The sequence below is a fragment of the Montipora foliosa genome, chromosome 11 (assembly GCF_036669935.1).
Source record: "Montipora foliosa isolate CH-2021 chromosome 11, ASM3666993v2, whole genome shotgun sequence".
Lineage (NCBI taxonomy): Eukaryota > Metazoa > Cnidaria > Anthozoa > Scleractinia > Acroporidae > Montipora > Montipora foliosa.
In genome coordinates, this window is record NC_090879.1 from 14,255,145 (window position 1) to 14,262,644 (window position 7,500).

At 37.8% G+C, this 7,500-nt stretch overlaps 2 long non-coding RNA genes across 3 annotated transcripts in view; one reads left to right on the forward strand and one right to left on the reverse strand.

Moving 5' to 3' along the window:
* Positions 1-701, reverse strand: part of LOC137974765 (uncharacterized) — a 10,312-nt gene extending 9,611 nt beyond the window's left edge. Inside the window, exons 1-2 of the long non-coding RNA XR_011117500.1 lie at positions 361-701; positions 1-115 (exon numbers count right to left, since the gene is read on the reverse strand). The exon at positions 1-115 is cut by the window's left edge and continues 9,611 nt beyond it. This is a non-coding gene — a long non-coding RNA (uncharacterized lncRNA). The remainder of the gene's footprint in view (positions 116-360) is intronic.
* A 50-nt stretch (positions 702-751) lies between these two features.
* Positions 752-4,753, forward strand: LOC137976231 (uncharacterized). Of its 2 annotated transcripts, none has more exons than XR_011117727.1 (3): positions 752-1,467; positions 1,541-1,668; positions 3,935-4,753. It is a non-coding gene; the product is annotated as an uncharacterized lncRNA (long non-coding RNA). The 2 variants fall into 2 exon arrangements; XR_011117726.1 differs by having other exon boundaries at positions 1,623-1,668.
* Positions 4,754-7,500: the final 2,747 nt, after the last annotated feature.

The following is a 7,500-nucleotide window of genomic DNA, read 5'->3' on the forward strand; positions in this document are numbered from 1 at the left end:
TAGTTCTGAATTGATTGTTTTGCTCTTCTACATGTGGTAAGCGTGGTAAACACATTAGTACAGAACGCATGCGTATTCGTAAAATACGCATTAAGGAAAAAAAAAAACAAAAAAACTCTCTTTGGGGTCCCCCGTCCTACTTTCGATCCAAAGAGGGAGAGATTAATCGACCCCTAAGCCATGCTTGATTAACCCCTTGACTACTCGTACCTTCTCCAATAGTGTAATAAAAAAAAGGATAGTCTATAGTTCTGAATTGATTGTTTTGCTCTTCTACATGTGGTAAGCGTGGTAAGCACATTAGTACAGAACGCATGCGTATTCGTAAAATACGCATTAAGGAAAAAAAAAACAAAAAACTCTCTTTGGGGTCCCCCGTCCTACTTTCGATCCAAAGAGGGAGAGATTAATCGACCCCTAAGCCATGCTTGATTAACCCCTTGACTACTCGTACCTTCTCCAATAGTGTAATAAAAAAAAAGGATAGCCTATAGTTCTGAATTGATTGTTTTGCTCTTCTACATGTGGTAAGCGTGGTAAACACATTAGTACAGAACGCATGCGTATTCGTAAAATACGCATTAAGGAAAAAAAAAACAAAAAAACTCTCTTTGGGGTCCCCCGTCCTACTTTCGATCCAAAGAGGGAGAGATTAATCGACCCCTAAGCCATGCTTGATTAACCCCTTGACTACTCGTACCTTCTCCAATAGTGTAATAAAAAAAAAGGATAGTCTATAGTTCTGAATTGATTGTTTTGCTCTTCTACATGTGGTAAGCGTGGTAAGCACATTAGTACAGAACGCATACGTATTCGTGAAATACTTATAGTCTTCTTAGTATTTTCACAGTGCATTGTGGGTAATCTATACACAATAATGTGATGGAGTTCCCGCCACAGAAACTCCTTGAAAATGAGACTAAGTCTGCAAGCACTACACGAAAACATAGTCTAAATCACTGAAACGCACGGGAAATTGTCATGGTCTTGCCATTGTCGCCCTTTTTTTCTCGAGTGGCCTGTACTTTTGAGGGTCTGTGCTTGCAAACTCTTTGTCCCAACGATCGACGTCTGGCTCAGGAGAAGGCAGCAAAATCGTCTTGCAGCCACCTCTACGTCTCTTAGTTCTTCAAGAGGCGTCATGACTTGCGGGCTTTGAGGCTTTATGATGCCTTTCGGCCACCAGACGGCGTTTAAGTTAACTAAATTCGCTCACTCCACCTTCGCTAACGACCAACCGGTCTATCGAGCCCCGCAAGTCTCACCGGGACTGTTATCCAGGTCACCAGGAGGTCACCAGAGCGGCGCAAACCAGTTTTGTTCTTTTTCCGATTGAAACACGTAGCTAAATAAAAATCGGCTTTGAGTTTTGGAGGCACGCACTCTTTCGACGATTTGAAATGTCATCTTCATGTAAAATTTCAAATTTAATCTCTGTCTCGAATCGAAAACGCGGAGTGAGTACAGGTACTAAACTGTTTACGAAACCTTCCTATTTATAGTTAAATCATTGTGAGACTTCATTTGTATTATTTTATAGGTACGTTTCGCTGTTTATTTTGAAACATTTGGTGGATCATCGATCTCTGGCTTACATGATAATCTGACAATCTCATTCACAGCCCATAAGTGGACTGCGTCTGAAAGATGATTGAGGTCTTTCTGCAGGTACCGAAAAGCATTGTGTTTTTGATCGCTTGGGATTTGTCTTTATTTGGAGCTGTTTTCTGTCTTTTGTTTCTTTTTTTTTACGTAATTTCTGCTGCGGTACTTGGGATTGGGATTGATAGGATGATTCCTTTGCCCTAGACTGGATATATCTGTTCTCTTAAATCTATTCAATTTCAAGAGTGCTGTAAATGATTGATATCCCTTTTTTAATCATGATTCTACTATTTTGAAATTAAATTCATATGCCATGGGTAGAATATTGTGAGTATGGTTATTAAAATTATCAAAACCTGGTTTTCTCTGGATGGGTGAAACAGCTACAGTTCACACACAGCAGTAACATTTCTTCCAGAAAAAAGCTCAGACTTTGGTTTACCAATAATGTCTTTTAGTCATTGGGATGAATGTGAAGTCAATACAAATCCAAGCCAATCTCAGATTCTCATCAATAATTATTTTAATGAGCTTGCGTTCACATAAAAAGATCATCAACTGTGTTCTCTTTTTTCCACCAATGCTAGTAAATGATTATTGTCTTCTTCTTTTGGAATAATTTTATTGCTGAGACAGTGTTTGTAGATTTTCCAGTAATACTCTAGTTGACTCATTAAAAGTACTCATTCACAGGAGCTTGTTTCTTTTGGATAGATTTGTTTCATCAAGTGGCTTATTTCCTTCTTCTACACCGCTGATTACACAGATATTTTCAGCTTTATTTAAGCAATAGAGGACGTTTTCCGTGTTTCCATAACCTCATCTAACCACTCGGGGGAGTTGGGAGAATTCGACACAGTTATGCAAACCCGAGACACAGTCGAGGGTTTGCATAACTGTTGAGAAATTTTGAAATTAAACAACAACAATACAACAATTCTTTATTAGATCTAAAAAAAAAAAAATTCTAAGTTACAGACTTTTGCCCGCAATTAGCGAGGGCTATTCGATGCGGGGAAAAAGAGGAAAAAAGAAAATTCCAAAGTCCCATAAATTATATCAAACAAATTATATTAATAATATCAAACTAATTATATTAAACAAACCTAGAAGCAATCTAGTTTGTCGTGTGGTTTATATCCAGAGTGAGACTCGGAGGTGGACTGTACTCAATACTGGGAGTAACATACAATGTTATGATTTTGAGAATTGTTCTCGTATATCAGAAATTCTTATGTAATCGTCCTCGTTTTTGAGAATTTCAAGGAGTTTATTCTTTAGTTTGCTTTTAAATTGATTTTTGGAAACACGGGAAATATTCCTCAAAGATAATTCGACAAATGAAGGAAAATGCTGGTTTTTTACTTCTTGATTGAAACAGATTTTCTTGATACACCCTCATATTTCCTAAAAGCCTTTCAAAAAGTGCGTCTGACAATACCTAACCAATCAAAATCTGTGTGATGTCACAGCCGTGTTTCCATACTCTCATCGAAACACAGCTATTGACCAATGAGAGTGTGCATACTACCCTAATTATTTTATAAAATATGATAGAACAAGGTCATAGGCTTAGTGCTGTCTACTGTTGAAAGATCGTGACACATTTATGCAATGTATCATCAGAAATAATCTGTTCATTGTAAGATATTTGTCCTGTGTTATGATCTTGACTGGAGTAACTTGAGTTATCATGATAATTGTGTTGGTAACTGTTGATGAAATTATTTTTCTTTACCAATAGAGCCATCTTGTAACTCTGCATTTATCATGTTTTTGTTGATCATTCATACATTCGTAGGAGTGAGAAATTCCCTTAAATTATGTTTCGAGCTTTCAAGAGTCTCTGTAACATCCCTTTCATTATGTTCAAAGGAAGCTCCATTTTCTTCTACTATAGCTCTAACATGATTTTATTATCACTGCCAAGCAGACCACTTCTTTCTCTGACACCATGGGTAAAAGAGTGTAAGCAAGTGATGAAAATGTTTATCTGGCTCTTTTTCTCCTACTTGGTGTGTGAAAAATTACCCTATAACAGCTCTCATTTTCCTTCATTTTATCACCTCACTTTTTCCTATTCAAATAATGTTATTTGGGTGGAAATCAGGGTTTATCAAGGGGAGAGGGATGGCGCAGTGGTGAGAGCACTAGCCTCTCGCCAATGTAGCCTGGGTTTCGATCCCCAGACTCAGAGTCATATGTGGGTTGAGTTTGTTGGTTCTCTACTCTTCTTCGACAAGTTTTTCTCCGGGTACTCTGATTTCCTTTCTCTCTAAAAACCAACGTACAATTCGATAACAGTTGATTTGATTTGATTTTTATACAGTGTCCCCAAGTAGTGTCTCAGTGGCAAATAAAGTTGACACTAAAATAAAGTTCATTTTCATTTTTCATTATCAAGGTATGCTGTAATTCAACTATACTGTAAGCACTAACTTGCGGCTGAGAGATGGAAGTAATATATCAAACATGAGAAGGATTGTTTCGTCACATATCCAAACACCTGGAAATTGGTTAAAAAAAACTCGCTTCTTGGTGTTTGGATATCTGATGAAACACTCTTTCGAGTGTTTGGCATTGCTTCTCGAAGGAATCGATATTTTAAGAGATACTTTGGATCAAAGTTCATGAAATGTTACAGAGACAAACATATACCGTGCATTTTACCTTTCGACACACCAATCCGAAAAATTGGTTTTTGCCTTGAGTGAGACTCAAACCCACGTCTCCCTGATTACTAGTCGGGCATGCTAAGCCACTACACCATCAAGGCTAGCTACCACGCTGGCATCGCAGCAGATTAATGAGGTGACTTAGCAGTGTGGGGATTTTATGCTAATTAAGTCCATGTATCCAAACGTTTTTAGTTGATGAATTATTAATGAGTTTGAGAAGTTTCTTGCCACTCTTTTTTATGGTCCTTGTAATAGTAACAAAATTGTGCGAGGCACAAATTAAAATAAATGATTGGGAAGGATGTTGGTCTAAGCATAGCATTCAAGGGGATTTGACTTTAAGACATCTCTACCTTCAACATCTGGTTTGTCAAGTCTCTCGACTTTGCAACACACGCGCTATTGTCTGGTAAATCTGTGTTGACAAACACTGTTATAGGAAACAGTTTTCTTAGCCATAAGCCTTAGTTTAAGCATGCACCTTTATACACATTCTTGTGAGCTAACTCCTCTTCTAGACTGAAAATTAGCACCAAATTTTCTACGTTCATCTCTTATGTTCATACTATTTTGAGCTTTAGCTTTCTTTGCAGCATTAACTAAGCTTGTGAATATTCAGTCTCTACTAAAGCAGTGAGATATCATAGCACAAAAAGATGATTCGAACTCATTTATTCCTGCGTCGATTGCAATATTTTCGGGCGCAGATCCCGCGTGGAAGTGAACAGCAGGAACAAAAGTTAACCACACAATGGTTTTTTTGTCTTTCATTTTCCTGCAATTTGATTGGTTACTTTAAACAATCCTAGAAACCTGATTGGTTGTTTTGTTTTAGTGTTCCTTTCTCATTGGCTGGGGAAATGGTGCGATGAAGAGCAAAAATTAGTGCGATTTAGGAATACATCGCACTGCTGAGAGCCAATCAGATTGCAAGGATCACCAGTGATTTCTAAATGGATGTAATAAAAAAGTTTAAGCGAGGGCCAAAAGATTTAATCATTTATCTTAATAGTCCTGATAAAGTCAGGATGTTATACTTGAAGAGCCGGGAACCCATTCAAAGACATACCTTGCTGGTTCTTAAAAATTAATTTCACTCAGTGATAAACCTTATTCCTTCCTTAAACATTGACTTTTACTGGCGAGTCGCGGAGCCACAGCACTTCAAAAATGACGCATAATGAAGAGCTGCTTAAGTCTAAAAATTATTCCATAACGGCTGAGCTATCGTGAAAAGAAATCGGATTAATGATTTATCAGAAGAAATGTCCCTGTCAGAACAAAATTTTGAAAATTATTAGATTTTATCCTGGAGACCAAAAAGAAAGAAGTCAATAATTTTCATTTCGGAAATTCTACAACAAGAGGCAGCCGAAAAAATACAGCTTTCACATAATCATATGTGATCAGTATTTGAAACCTCTTTCTCTTAATCACACAAAATTCTCAACAGATTGTTATTGGTGTCATAAATCATTAATCCTCAGACGTTATGGAATAATTTCAAAAGATTTGGACTTAAAGAGCTCTTCATTATGCGTCATTTTTGAAGTGCTGTGGCACCGCGGCTTGCTAGTAAAAGTCAATGTTTAAGGAAGGAATAAGGTTTATCAATGAGTGAAATTAATGTTTAAGAACCAGCAAGGTATATCTTTAAATGGACCCCCGCTCTTCAAGTATAACATTCTGACCTTATCAGGACCATTAAGATAAATGATTAAATCTTTTGGCCCTGCCTTAAACTTTTTAATCGACGGCTTTCATTTGATAAGGATAGCATAGATCAGTTAAATACACAGTGATTTAATTAAGCTTCGATATTGATATGCTTTTCGTTGATAACGAATGGTGCAAAATAAACACTTCTCATGATTTGTCAATTCGCAAACTATCCGTGTCTGCGACACAGAACGTGATATGCTGTGAAGTAAAGTGAAGTGAATATATTAGTCTCTCCCCTCGAGCTCGGGGGCTTTTCAAGACTAATTTACAATGCGAAGTTTGTAGGGGACTTTAACCAGACTGCTTGTTACACAGTTTACAGTTATTTTAGGAAGTGAAAGATGCCCCCGTCCATATAGGTTAGACCACAACACCGGGGACTACGTCCCCTACTCTTTTCGAATTAGTGAGTGGGTTCTTTAACGTCCCATACTATTTAATTTCCAACAAGGGTTATGAAACGGTACCTCCGGTTTACAGTCCTTATCGGAGAAGACTTGAAAGGTTAACCATGTGCAGATGTATGGATTTTAAGACCCTGAGTGTTGGTCCGGCCGCAGTCGAGCTCACGACCTCGCACGTGACACCCCGATGCTCAACCAACTGAGCCACCCGTGCGCGGTTGCTGGAAAACGAAAAATGTTTTCTCTGCAAACGGAAGTAAGACGGCCAGAATGGGAAATTCATTTACTGGAAAAGTGGAAACAACTACTTGTCTTGATATAAACTTCTTTATATTTAAATATACTAAAAAGAGTGGATTACGTTGAAGGCGCGCCGCTTTGATTTGGCTACTCAAACTCCTGATATCCTTTGTTAGTATATACTAAAACAGTGGATAGCGTTGAACGCGGGCGCTGATTGGCTCGTCAAACTCCGAATATCCTGTGCTATTTACCTCCGAGCAACTCGGGGAAAAATGGCGTCCCGATCTGCATCCGTGACAAGTGAAGAAAACATCCAAATTAATTTTTTGTGTTGTATATTATCTCACTGTTTTAGTATATACTAAAACAACTATTCACCTCAGTGTCGGTGGCTAGCGGTAAATGTCGGACTTCTTACAGTCTAAGAGCGGGAAATGTCCAACGCTAGCCACCGACACTGAGGTGAATAGTTGTTTTAGTATATACTAAAACAGTGAGATAATATACAGCACAAAAAATTAATTTGTATGTTTTCTTCACCTCCATTTTGGTGAATAGTTGTTAACTGTTCACATCCGCGCGGGATTTGCGCCCGAAAATATTGTAATCGATTCAGGAATAAATGAGTTCAAATCATCTTTTTGTGCTATAATATCTCACTGCTTTAGTATATACTAAAACAACTACAGTGGCGGTGGGTCCACTTCGGTGAATCATAAGTTGTTTATTATAGTAACGGGCAGTTTTTTTTGTCTGATTATGTCCGAATAATACGTTTTCGGGGTAACACAAATTTTGCTTAGACAGAGTAGTGCTATAGAAAACATCACATTTCAATCACGTAGAAT